Source organism: Anomaloglossus baeobatrachus, chromosome 5, assembly GCF_048569485.1.
Source record: "Anomaloglossus baeobatrachus isolate aAnoBae1 chromosome 5, aAnoBae1.hap1, whole genome shotgun sequence".
NCBI lineage: Eukaryota > Metazoa > Chordata > Amphibia > Anura > Aromobatidae > Anomaloglossus > Anomaloglossus baeobatrachus.
The window spans coordinates 264866086-264880881 of record NC_134357.1 but is presented as its reverse complement, the minus strand read 5'-3'; the positions used below and the strand labels follow the sequence as shown (position 1 = coordinate 264880881).

At 35.1% G+C, this 14796-nt stretch overlaps 1 protein-coding gene across 2 annotated transcripts in view; it reads right to left on the bottom strand.

Annotated features, from left to right (window-relative positions):
• Positions 1–10390, bottom strand: part of LOC142311215 (uncharacterized) — a 44435-nt gene extending 34045 nt beyond the window's left edge. For both annotated transcript variants that reach the window (XM_075349423.1, XM_075349422.1), the window contains exon 1: positions 10287–10390. The gene's annotated coding sequence lies outside the window, so the exon portion shown is untranslated. The remainder of the gene's footprint in view (positions 1–10286) is intronic.
• Between the last annotated feature and the right edge of the window lie 4406 nt (positions 10391–14796).

The following is a 14796-nucleotide window of genomic DNA, read 5'->3' as shown; positions in this document are numbered from 1 at the left end:
GGAGATGTAATATAATGACATTATAATGTGCAGTATTACACTATTGTATGGGGAGCTGTAATATAATAGCATTATAATGTGCAGTATTACACTATTGTATGGGCAGATGTAATATAATGACATTATAATGTGCAGTATTACACTATTGTATGGGGAGATGTAATATAATAGCATTATAATGTGCAGTATTACACTATTGTATGGGGAGATGTAATATAATAGCATTATAATGTGCAGTATTATACTATTGTATGGGGAGATGTAATATAATAGCATTATAATGTGCAGTATTACACTATTGTATGGGGAGCTGTAATATAATAGCATTATAATGTGCAGTATTACACTATTGTATGGGGAGCTGTAATATATTATTATAATGTGCAGTATTACACTATTGTATGGGGAGATGTAATATAATGACATTATAATGTGCAGTATTACACTATTGTATGGGGAGCTGTAATATAATAGCATTATAATGTGCAGTATTACACTATTGTATGGGCAGATGTAATATAATGACATTATAATGTGCACTATTACACTATTGTATGGGGAGATGTAATATAATAGCATTATAATGTGCAGTATTACACTATTGTATGGGGAGATGTAATATAATAGCATTATAATGTGCAGTATTATACTATTGTATGGGGAGATGTAATATAATAGCATTATAATGTGCAGTATTATACTATTGTATGGGGAGATGTAATATAATAGCATTATAATGTGCAGTATTACACTACTGTATGGGGAGATGTAATATAATAGCATTATAATGTGCAGTATTACACTATTGTATGGGGAGCTGTAATATAATAACATTATGATGTGCAGTATTATACTATTGTATGGGGAGATGTAATATAATGACATTATAATGTGCAGTATTACACTATTGTATGGGCAGATGTAATATAATGACATTATAATGTGCACTATTACACTATTGTATGGGGAGATGTAATATAATAGCATTATAATGTGCAGTATTACACTATTGTATGGGGAGCTGTAATATATTATTATAATGTGCAGTATTACACTATTGTATGGGGAGCTGTAATATAATAACATTATAATGTGCAGTATTACACTATTGTATGGGGAGCTGTAATATATTATTATAATGTGCAGTATTACACTATTGTATGGGGAGATGTAATATAATGACATTATAATGTGCAGTATTACACTATTGTATGGGGAGCTGTAATATAATAGCATTATAATGTGCAGTATTACACTATTGTATGGGGAGCTGTAATATAATAGCATTATAATGTGCAGTATTACACTATTGTATGGGGAGCTGTAATATAATAGCATTATAATGTGCAGTATTACACTATTGTATGGGGAGCTGTAATATATTATTATAATGTGCAGTATTACACTATTGTATGGGGAGCTGTAATATAATAGCATTATAATGTGCAGTATTACACTATTGTATGGGCAGATGTAATATAATGACATTATAATGTGCAGTATTACACTATTGTATGGGCAGATGTAATATAATGACATTATAATGTGCACTATTACACTATTGTATGGGGAGATGTAATATAATAGCATTATAATGTGCAGTATTACACTATTGTATGGGGAGATGTAATATAATAGCATTATAATGTGCAGTATTATACTATTGTATGGGGAGATATAATATAATAGCATTATAATGTGCAGTATTATACTATTGTATGGGGAGATGTAATATAATAGCATTATAATGTGCAGTATTACACTACTGTATGGGGAGATGTAATATAATAGCATTATAATGTGCAGTATTACACTATTGTATGGGGAGCTGTAATATAATAACATTATGATGTGCAGTATTATACTATTGTATGGGGAGCTGTAATATAATGACATTATAATGTGCAGTATTACACTATTGTATGGGCAGATGTAATATAATGACATTATAATGTGCACTATTACACTATTGTATGGGGAGATGTAATATAATAGCATTATAATGTGCAGTATTATACTATTGTATGGGGAGATGTAATATAATAGCATTATAATGTGCAGTATTATACTATTGTATGGGGAGATGTAATATAATAGCATTATAATGTGCAGTATTACACTATTGTATGGGCAGATGTAATATAATGACATTATAATGTGCACTATTACACTATTGTATGGGGAGATGTAATATAATAGCATTATAATGTGCAGTATTACACTATTGTATGGGGAGATGTAATATAATAGCATTATAATGTGCAGTATTATACTACTGTATGGGCAGATGTAATATAATAGCATTATAATGTGCAGTATTACACTACTGTATGGGGAGATGTAATATAATAGCATTATAATGTGCAGTATTACACTATTGTATGGGGAGCTGTAATATAATAACATTATGATGTGCAGTATTATACTATTGTATGGGGAGATGTAATATAATAGCATTATAATGTGCAGTATTACACTATTGTATGGGGAGATGTAATATAATAGCATTATAATGTGCAGTATTACACTATTGTATGGGGAGCTGTAATATAATAACATTATAATGTGCAGTATTATACTATTGTATGGGGAGATGTAATATAATAGCATTATAATGTGCAGTATTACACTACTGTATGGGGAGATGTAATATAATAGCATTATAATGTGCAGTATTACACTATTGTATGGGGAGCTGTAATATAATAACATTATGATGTGCAGTATTATACTATTGTATGGGGAGCTGTAATATAATGACATTATAATGTGCAGTATTACACTATTGTATGGGCAGATGTAATATAATGACATTATAATGTGCACTATTACACTATTGTATGGGGAGATGTAATATAATAGCATTATAATGTGCAGTATTACACTATTGTATGGGGAGCTGTAATATATTATTATAATGTGCAGTATTACACTATTGTATGGGGAGATGTAATATAATGACATTATAATGTGCAGTATTACACTATTGTATGGGGAGCTGTAATATAATAGCATTATAATGTGCAGTATTACACTATTGTATGGGGAGCTGTAATATAATAACATTATAATGTGCAGTATTACACTATTGTATGGGGAGCTGTAATATAATAGCATTATAATGTGCAGTATTACACTATTGTATGGGGAGCTGTAATATAATAGCATTATAATGTGCAGTATTACACTATTGTATGGGGAGCTGTAATATATTATTATAATGTGCAGTATTACACTATTGTATGGGGAGATGTAATATAATGACATTATAATGTGCAGTATTACACTATTGTATGGGGAGCTGTAATATAATAGCATTATAATGTGCAGTATTACACTATTGTATGGGCAGATGTAATATAATGACATTATAATGTGCAGTATTACACTATTGTATGGGCAGATGTAATATAATGACATTATAATGTGCACTATTACACTATTGTATGGGGAGATGTAATATAATAGCATTATAATGTGCAGTATTACACTATTGTATGGGGAGATGTAATATAATAGCATTATAATGTGCAGTATTATACTATTGTATGGGGAGATGTAATATAATAGCATTATAATGTGCAGTATTATACTATTGTATGGGGAGATGTAATATAATAGCATTATAATGTGCAGTATTACACTACTGTATGGGGAGATGTAATATAATAGCATTATAATGTGCAGTATTACACTATTGTATGGGGAGCTGTAATATAATAACATTATGATGTGCAGTATTATACTATTGTATGGGGAGCTGTAATATAATGACATTATAATGTGCAGTATTACACTATTGTATGGGCAGATGTAATATAATGACATTATAATGTGCACTATTACACTATTGTATGGGGAGATGTAATATAATAGCATTATAATGTGCAGTATTACACTATTGTATGGGGAGCTGTAATATATTATTATAATGTGCAGTATTACACTATTGTATGGGGAGCTGTAATATAATAACATTATAATGTGCAGTATTACACTATTGTATGGGGAGCTGTAATATATTATTATAATGTGCAGTATTACACTATTGTATGGGGAGATGTAATATAATGACATTATAATGTGCAGTATTACACTATTGTATGGGGAGCTGTAATATAATAGCATTATAATGTGCAGTATTACACTATTGTATGGGGAGCTGTAATATAATAGCATTATAATGTGCAGTATTACACTATTGTATGGGGAGCTGTAATATAATAACATTATAATGTGCAGTATTACACTATTGTATGGGGAGCTGTAATATAATAGCATTATAATGTGCAGTATTACACTATTGTATGGGGAGCTGTAATATATTATTATAATGTGCAGTATTACACTATTGTATGGGGAGATGTAATATAATGACATTATAATGTGCAGTATTACACTATTGTATGGGGAGCTGTAATATAATAGCATTATAATGTGCAGTATTACACTATTGTATGGGCAGATGTAATATAATGACATTATAATGTGCAGTATTACACTATTGTATGGGCAGATGTAATATAATGACATTATAATGTGCACTATTACACTATTGTATGGGGAGATGTAATATAATAGCATTATAATGTGCAGTATTACACTATTGTATGGGGAGATGTAATATAATAGCATTATAATGTGCAGTATTATACTATTGTATGGGGAGATATAATATAATAGCATTATAATGTGCAGTATTATACTATTGTATGGGGAGATGTAATATAATAGCATTATAATGTGCAGTATTACACTACTGTATGGGGAGATGTAATATAATAGCATTATAATGTGCAGTATTACACTATTGTATGGGGAGCTGTAATATAATAACATTATGATGTGCAGTATTATACTATTGTATGGGGAGCTGTAATATAATGACATTATAATGTGCAGTATTACACTATTGTATGGGCAGATGTAATATAATGACATTATAATGTGCACTATTACACTATTGTATGGGGAGATGTAATATAATAGCATTATAATGTGCAGTATTACACTATTGTATGGGGAGATGTAATATAATAGCATTATAATGTGCAGTATTATACTATTGTATGGGGAGATGTAATATAATAGCATTATAATGTGCAGTATTATACTATTGTATGGGGAGATGTAATATAATAGCATTATAATGTGCAGTATTATACTATTGTATGGGGAGATGTAATATAATAGCATTATAATGTGCAGTATTACACTATTGTATGGGCAGATGTAATATAATAGCATTATAATGTGCAGTATTACACTATTGTATGGGCAGATGTAATATAATGACATTATAATGTGCAGTATTACACTATTGTATGGGCAGATGTAATATAATGACATTATAATGTGCACTATTACACTATTGTATGGGGAGATGTAATATAATAGCATTATAATGTGCAGTATTACACTATTGTATGGGGAGATGTAATATAATAGCATTATAATGTGCAGTATTATACTATTGTATGGGGAGATATAATATAATAGCATTATAATGTGCAGTATTATACTATTGTATGGGGAGATGTAATATAATAGCATTATAATGTGCAGTATTACACTACTGTATGGGGAGATGTAATATAATAGCATTATAATGTGCAGTATTACACTATTGTATGGGGAGCTGTAATATAATAACATTATGATGTGCAGTATTATACTATTGTATGGGGAGCTGTAATATAATGACATTATAATGTGCAGTATTACACTATTGTATGGGCAGATGTAATATAATGACATTATAATGTGCACTATTACACTATTGTATGGGGAGATGTAATATAATAGCATTATAATGTGCAGTATTACACTATTGTATGGGGAGATGTAATATAATAGCATTATAATGTGCAGTATTACACTATTGTATGGGGAGATGTAATATAATAGCATTATAATGTGCAGTATTATACTATTGTATGGGGAGATGTAATATAATAGCATTATAATGTGCAGTATTACACTATTGTATGGGCAGATGTAATATAATGACATTATAATGTGCACTATTACACTATTGTATGGGGAGATGTAATATAATAGCATTATAATGTGCAGTATTACACTATTGTATGGGGAGATGTAATATAATAGCATTATAATGTGCAGTATTATACTATTGTATGGGGAGATGTAATATAATAGCATTATAATGTGCAGTATTATACTACTGTATGGGCAGATGTAATATAATAGCATTATAATGTGCAGTATTACACTACTGTATGGGGAGATGTAATATAATAGCATTATAATGTGCAGTATTACACTATTGTATGGGGAGCTGTAATATAATAACATTATGATGTGCAGTATTATACTATTGTATGGGGAGATGTAATATAATAGCATTATAATGTGCAGTATTACACTATTGTATGGGCAGATGTAATATAATAGCATTATAATGTGCAGTATTACACTATTGTATGGGCAGATGTAATATAATGACATTATAATGTGCAGTATTACACTATTGTATGGGCAGATGTAATATAATGACATTATAATGTGCACTATTACACTATTGTATGGGGAGATGTAATATAATAGCATTATAATGTGCAGTATTACACTATTGTATGGGGAGATGTAATATAATAGCATTATAATGTGCAGTATTATACTATTGTATGGGGAGATATAATATAATAGCATTATAATGTGCAGTATTATACTATTGTATGGGGAGATGTAATATAATAGCATTATAATGTGCAGTATTACACTACTGTATGGGGAGATGTAATATAATAGCATTATAATGTGCAGTATTACACTATTGTATGGGGAGCTGTAATATAATAACATTATGATGTGCAGTATTATACTATTGTATGGGGAGCTGTAATATAATGACATTATAATGTGCAGTATTACACTATTGTATGGGCAGATGTAATATAATGACATTATAATGTGCACTATTACACTATTGTATGGGGAGATGTAATATAATAGCATTATAATGTGCAGTATTACACTATTGTATGGGGAGATGTAATATAATAGCATTATAATGTGCAGTATTATACTATTGTATGGGGAGATGTAATATAATAGCATTATAATGTGCAGTATTATACTATTGTATGGGGAGATGTAATATAATAGCATTATAATGTGCAGTATTACACTATTGTATGGGCAGATGTAATATAGTGACATTATAATGTGCACTATTACACTATTGTATGGGGAGATGTAATATAATAGCATTATAATGTGCAGTATTACACTATTGTATGGGGAGATGTAATATAATAGCATTATAATGTGCAGTATTATACTATTGTATGGGGAGATGTAATATAATAGCATTATAATGTGCAGTATTATACTACTGTATGGGCAGATGTAATATAATAGCATTATAATGTGCAGTATTACACTACTGTATGGGGAGATGTAATATAATAGCATTATAATGTGCAGTATTACACTATTGTATGGGGAGCTGTAATATAATAACATTATGATGTGCAGTATTATACTATTGTATGGGGAGATGTAATATAATAGCATTATAATGTGCAGTATTACACTATTGTATGGGCAGATGTAATATAATAGCATTATAATGTGCAGTATTACACTATTGTATGGGCAGATGTAATATAATGACATTATAATGTGCAGTATTACACTATTGTATGGGCAGATGTAATATAATGACATTATAATGTGCACTATTACACTATTGTATGGGGAGATGTAATATAATAGCATTATAATGTGCAGTATTACACTATTGTATGGGGAGATGTAATATAATAGCATTATAATGTGCAGTATTATACTATTGTATGGGGAGATATAATATAATAGCATTATAATGTGCAGTATTATACTATTGTATGGGGAGATGTAATATAATAGCATTATAATGTGCAGTATTACACTATTGTATGGGCAGATGTAATATAATGACATTATAATGTGCACTATTACACTATTGTATGGGGAGATGTAATATAATAGCATTATAATGTGCAGTATTACACTATTGTATGGGGAGATGTAATATAATAGCATTATAATGTGCAGTATTATACTATTGTATGGGGAGATGTAATATAATAGCATTATAATGTGCAGTATTATACTACTGTATGGGCAGATGTAATATAATAGCATTATAATGTGCAGTATTACACTACTGTATGGGGAGATGTAATATAATAGCATTATAATGTGCAGTATTACACTATTGTATGGGGAGCTGTAATATAATAACATTATGATGTGCAGTATTATACTATTGTATGGGGAGATGTAATATAATAGCATTATAATGTGCAGTATTACACTATTGTATGGGCAGATGTAATATAATAGCATTATAATGTGCAGTATTACACTATTGTATGGGCAGATGTAATATAATGACATTATAATGTGCAGTATTACACTATTGTATGGGCAGATGTAATATAATGACATTATAATGTGCACTATTACACTATTGTATGGGGAGATGTAATATAATAGCATTATAATGTGCAGTATTACACTATTGTATGGGGAGATGTAATATAATAGCATTATAATGTGCAGTATTATACTATTGTATGGGGAGATGTAATATAATAGCATTATAATGTGCAGTATTATACTACTGTATGGGCAGATGTAATATAATAGCATTATAATGTGCAGTATTACACTACTGTATGGGGAGATGTAATATAATAGCATTATAATGTGCAGTATTACACTATTGTATGGGGAGCTGTAATATAATAACATTATGATGTGCAGTATTATACTATTGTATGGGGAGATGTAATATAATAGCATTATAATGTGCAGTATTACACTATTGTATGGGCAGATGTAATATAATAGCATTATAATGTGCAGTATTACACTATTGTATGGGGAGCTGTAATATAATAACATTATGATGTGCAGTATTACACTATTGTATGGGGAGATGTAATATAATAGCATTATAATGTGCAGTATTACACTATTGTATGGGCAGATGTAATATAATAGCATTATAATGTGCAGTATTACACTATTGTATGGGCAGATGTAATATAATAGCATTATAATGTGCAGTATTACACTATTGTATGGGCAGATGTAATATAATGACATTATAATGTGCAGTATTACACTATTGTATGGGGAGATGTAATATAATAGCATTATAATGTGCAGTATTATACTATTGTATGGGGAGATGTAATATAATAGCATTATAATGTGCAGTATTATACTACTGTATGGGCAGATGTAATATAATAGCATTATAATGTGCAGTATTACACTACTGTATGGGGAGATGTAATATAATAGCATTATAATGTGCAGTATTACACTATTGTATGGGGAGCTGTAATATAATAACATTATGATGTGCAGTATTATACTATTGTATGGGGAGATGTAATATAATAGCATTATAATGTGCAGTATTACACTATTGTATGGGCAGATGTAATATAATAGCATTATAATGTGCAGTATTACACTATTGTATGGGCAGATGTAATATAATGACATTATAATGTGCAGTATTACACTATTGTATGGGCAGATGTAATATAATGACATTATAATGTGCACTATTACACTATTGTATGGGGAGATGTAATATAATAGCATTATAATGTGCAGTATTACACTATTGTATGGGGAGATGTAATATAATAGCATTATAATGTGCAGTATTATACTATTGTATGGGGAGATGTAATATAATAGCATTATAATGTGCAGTATTACACTATTGTATGGGGAGCTGTAATATAATAACATTATGATGTGCAGTATTATACTATTGTATGGGGAGATGTAATATAATAGCATTATAATGTGCAGTATTACACTATTGTATGGGCAGATGTAATATAATAGCATTATAATGTGCAGTATTACACTATTGTATGGGGAGCTGTAATATAATAACATTATGATGTGCAGTATTACACTATTGTATGGGGAGATGTAATATAATAGCATTATAATGTGCAGTATTACACTATTGTATGGGCAGATGTAATATAATAGCATTATAATGTGCAGTATTACACTATTGTATGGGCAGATGTAATATAATGACATTATAATGTGCAGTATTACACTATTGTATGGGGAGATGTAATATAATAGCATTATAATGTGCAGTATTACACTATTGTATGGGCAGATGTAATATAATAGCATTATAATGTGCAGTATTACACTATTGTATGGGGAGATGTAATATAATGACATTATAGTATTAATCCAGTAATGACAGCTGACTCCGCCCTCACCCTGATATTACGCTCATATTCCAGGATTCCTGTTCTTCTTTCTGTCCTTTGTAGACAAGGCCTGCAGCGGAAATCATACTGCCTGACATCTACTTCCCATTCTGCGTTGCAAAGCTCTTCCGGGTTTGCGTTCCAGCTGTCAAATGAAACTATGGTAAGGCCACCCTATCCCGTCATGCCCCGCGGAGAGGGCGGGGCCGCTGAAGCAATCTCCATATATAGATGACGAGCCTCGCAGTATCTCCACCCCCCGGTGCCGGCATCACCCGCCAGCCAGCTTCCGCGGGTGTAGCGGGCGGTGAGGAGGACCAATGTGTCTTCGGAGGGGTCTGAAAGACCCCAGCACGTAATAATGCAGGCTCTCGTAGTGGGTGGCCGGATATTGTTTGGAGCCCGACCTTTCTGTAGTCTCCATTGCTACCTATGTTATAACTGCATATCACTTGTGAAAGCTGATAAAACCCCCTCAGCCCGTGACAAGAGCTTTGTGCTGCGGTCCCTTGTGGCATGCTGAGGGCGGGAGGCTGAATCCGGCGGGAAAAGCTGCAAGAAGAATGCGCCTGTGCACACGGGAAAAGCGGCACATTGTGTCTCTAGCAAACGCTATAAGCTAAGAGGAGCGACCCCACATTCTAATGGCAGCTGTGATCCTAGATAGTGACGTAAAAAGAAAAGCCCGCCACCGTGTAAAGCCATTGTGTGCACATCCCTAGAAGGCACTTGTGCTTGTGTTCAGGCATTTGACCTTTTTAATAGCTTCACGTTTCAAAAGTGCAAAGTGGTGTAATGAGGTCACCGGTCCTTTCTTCTGGCGGTTTCCTCTCAGAAAACAAAAAGATGGTTCAGGCCTAGTGATGGGCAGACCAGGACTGGAAAAGTCCAGACCCGCACAGGTTCAAAGGCACCAGAGTGCCGGGCCAGGAATTCTCAGGGAATTCCGAGTATTAATCCGGATCCGGAACCCGGGTAATACAAAAAAATAAAGCAAGCAGGCTATACTTACCAAGTCTCAGACGCGGCTGTAACTGCTCCTGCGCCATTCACCTCTGGGACTGCTCATTACCTTCATTGCATATGCACTGCTTTCCCCGCCCACCAGAGTCTGTGATTGGTTGCAGTGAGATGCGCTTGCACACTGAGTGACAGCCTGTCTGACTGCTTCCAATCACAGACCCTGTCTGCGCGGCTATATCGTACAGTAAAAATAAATAAAAAATTTGCGTAGGGTCCCCCCATATTATGATACCAGCACAGATAAAGCATACAGCTTTTTTTAATTATTAAAAAAACAGCGTGCAGTATCCCCCACGATTTTGATACACAGCCATAATAAAGCCCAACAGCTGAAGGCTGATATTCTGAGGCTGGGGAGACCCATGGTTATTGGGCCCCACCTAGCCTAAATATAGCAGCCTGCAGCCATCCAAGATTGCCGCATCCATTAGATGCGACAATCCCAGCATTTAACCTGGCTCTTCACGATAGAAGAAAGAAGGAACATCCAGCTCTTCAGACGAGGAAAGCCATGGTCTTTATTTTAGCATGCAGAAACAACGGATGACATCACCAGCACAGCACTACGCGTTTCAGGTGAAACAATCACCCTTAATCATGATCAAGGGTGATTGTTTCACCTGAAACGCGTAGTGCTGTGCTGGTCATGTCATCCGTTGTTTCTGCATGTTAAAATAAAGACCATGGTTTTCCTTGCCTGAAGAGCTGGATGTTTCTCCTTTCTTTTACTTGCAATATCGGGCTGTGGCAGGGCCTGTCTGTGCTCCAGGGAGAGGCCAGGAGTGAGCTTGTACACGGTGAGTTGATATACATAAATTGGATTACTCTTCCCGATAGCCCTAGTGTTGTGGCAATCGGGGAAATAAGGGGTTAATCCCAGCTCACAGCTGCCACTAAGCCTTAGAATAGTGATGGGGAGGGTCTATGAGACCCCCATCACTAATCCGTAAGTGAAAAGAAATAAACACACTGAAAAAATCCTTTATTTGAAATAAAAAACAAAAATCCCCACCCTCTTTCACCATTTTATTATCTGTAAAAACACCCCTCCAGGTCCAACGTAATCCACACGAGGTCCCACGACTATTCTACATTACTCTTGGCACAGCGCACAATCATGGTGCATGACCACCCACTGCGGACTTCAGGCAGAGAATGAGCAGTGATTAGCGGTGATGTCACTCAGGTAAGTTGCGGGCACAGCTGTAGTTTCTCACAGCCCTACACACTGGTAAAAGTAATGGTGTCATTCAAAAGTAAAACTTGTCCTGTAAAATAACAAGCCCTCACATGGCTATATCGATGGAAAAATAAAAATGGTATGGCTCTTGGAAGAAGGGGATGAAAAAATGAAAAATTGCAAGGGGGTGAAGGGGTTAATATCATTGTCTATGACGAAGTGCCGATAGCAGCCAGCTTGGCCCCAAAAAACAAGCCCTAACTCAGCTATGTTGTCAGAAAATATAAACATTCTAAAAACTTAAAAAGGGAAGCGTCAACTTGAAAACTAGCTGTAGTGTTTGGAGATAAGTCAGCCCATTTGTCTAGGTCCACAATTGAAGTTTTTGGGGAATAACATTTAGGTGCACAGGAGCAATGGGTCTTCTACTCCTGCCCTTCCACCTGCCTCTGGAGTCTGAGTGACAGGTCAATGTTTTGTGAGTCACCAGCTTCCTGTTTGAAATTTCAAACCAGCCTCACAATGGGTGCAGATTGATTTCCCAGCTGTACCAATACAATGGTGGTGGCGCATGCGCAGGTGGAAATCACTGCTCAATAACATCTCTAAAGAATGTCAATGAGCCAAGAGCTCAATCAATCCGGCTCCTGCACACCTAAATGTTATTAAAGATCAACCACAAAGTGGATTTCTCCACCAAAGGGATTACTTTAATAAGTGTTACAGCATGATTATGGCTATACCTTTAACTTCAAATTTGTGTTGACAGCTTCTCTTTAAGGGTGGAAACACATCTATGCAAGTAAAATCGGTCCGACTGGGCTGAAAAAAACTCGGCTGATTTTAGTTCACGTTAGGTGCGAGTGCAACGCAAGTGCGATGCTATTTCTGAATAAATTAATGATTTTACTAGCGTGTGTAATGCGTGTGTAATGCGTGTGTAATGCGTATTTTTTACTATGTCATCTGCCATTCAGCGCTGCTACATGGCCGCTGACAGCAGACACAGACAGCCATGTAGCAGAGCTGAAAGGCAGATGACAGCAGACACAGACAGAGCCGCACAATCAGAATGAACTCGGGTGAACTTAACCCGACTTCATTGTGATGCTGCGGCTCTGTCTGTGCCGCGTCCTGATTAGCGGTCACCAGTGAAGGGCTCACCGGTGACCACTAATCCCCCGAGTGACTGAAGTTAGCTGCCCTCTCTCATACTCACCGATCCCCGGCGCGGCGCTGCGCTGCACGGCGTTCACACTGCTCCGGCGGCTTTTACTATTTTGAAAAAGCCGGCCGCTCATTAAACAATCTCGTATTCCCTGCTTTCCCCGCCCACAGGCGCCTATGATTGGTTGCAGTGAGACACGCCCCCACGCTGAGTGACAGGTGTCTCACTGCACCCAATCACAGCAGCCGGTGGGCGTGTCTATACTGTGCAGTGAAATAAATAAATAATTTAAAAAAATGGCGTGCGGTCCCCCCCAATTTTAATACCAGCCAGATAAAGCCATACGGCTGAAGGCTGGTATTCTCAGGATGGGGAGCTCCACGTTATGGGGAGCCCCCCAGCCTAACAATATCAGTCAGCAGCTGCCCAGAATTGCCGCATACATTATATGCGACAGTTCTGGGACTGTACCCGGCTCTTCCCGATTTGCCCTGGTGTGTTGGCAAATCGGGGTAATAAGGAGTTAATGGCAGCCCATAGCTGCCACTAAATCCTAGATTAATCATGTCAGGCGTCTATGAGACACCCTCCATGATTAATCTGTAAGTTACAGTAAATAAACACACACACACCAGAAAAAATCCTTTATTAGAAATAAAAAACACAAACACATTCCCTCATTACCAATTTAATAAGCCCCAAAAAGCCCTCCATATCCGGCGTAATCCACGGACCTCCAGCGTCGCTTCCAGCATGAAGGTGACAAGAGCTGCAGAAGACACCGCCGCTCCGGTCACCTCCAAGCAGCAACTGAGGTGAGTAGCGCGATCGGCTGAGCTGTCACTGAGGTTACCCGCTGTCACTGGATCCAGCGGTGGCCGCGATTAACCTCAGTGACAGCTCAGCTGATCGCGCTACTCACCTCAGTTGCTGCTTGGAGGTGACCGGAGCGGCGGTGTCTTCTGCAGCTCCTGTCACCTTCATGCTGGATGCGACGCTGGAGGTCCGTGGATTACGCCGGATATGGAGGGCTTTTTGGGGCTTATTAAATTGGTAATGAGGGAATTTGTTTGTGTTTTTTATTTCTAATAAAGCATTTTTTCATGTGTGTGTGTTTATTTACTGTAACTTACAGATTAATCATGGAG